Source organism: Plasmopara halstedii, assembly GCF_900000015.1.
Source record: "Plasmopara halstedii genome assembly, contig: Scaffold_289, whole genome shotgun sequence".
Taxonomy (NCBI): Eukaryota; Oomycota; class Peronosporomycetes; order Peronosporales; family Peronosporaceae; genus Plasmopara; species Plasmopara halstedii.
In genome coordinates, this window is record NW_020187210.1 from 242,127 (window position 1) to 242,668 (window position 542).

A 542-nucleotide genomic window follows, 5' to 3' on the forward strand; every position below is an offset into this window, starting at 1 on the left:
ACCGTTCCCCGCGAGGAACCTGACTGGTAGGCATTGGGGCGACGGTTCTAAGAACTTTGACGCGCCTTGCGCAGGGGGCAACCGTTCCGAAGGTGACGGGTGTCTCCACAAGCAAAACACCGTCGTGTGCTTGTGTGCTGCCCGGCAGCTCGGATCTGTGTTCCCTCGTCCTCAGCATAGCTGAAATACACGGGCACAGACCCGCTCGACGAGCTGTTGGAGTGTGCATTCCAATCAAGTCGTGCCGACTTGAAATTGAATTCAGCATTCAATGCCACATTCACCGCTTTTTCAAATGAAGACGGATGCACACGGAAATCTTCCATTCTGGTCTCGCCAGTGCGGGGGCCTTATAAAAGGCGGTCACTGTGACCGCCTCCGTAAGGGGATCTGCTGCCATCCCGGCAATGATAGTGCGCATCTCTTGGTCTGATTGGACGGCAAGAACACTCGTGAGAGCTGCAATTTCAGCTCCGCCAGGAGATAAACGCAGCTTCGACCGAAGTGCCGCACGTCAGTGCCCATTCTCGCGCTCGACCACC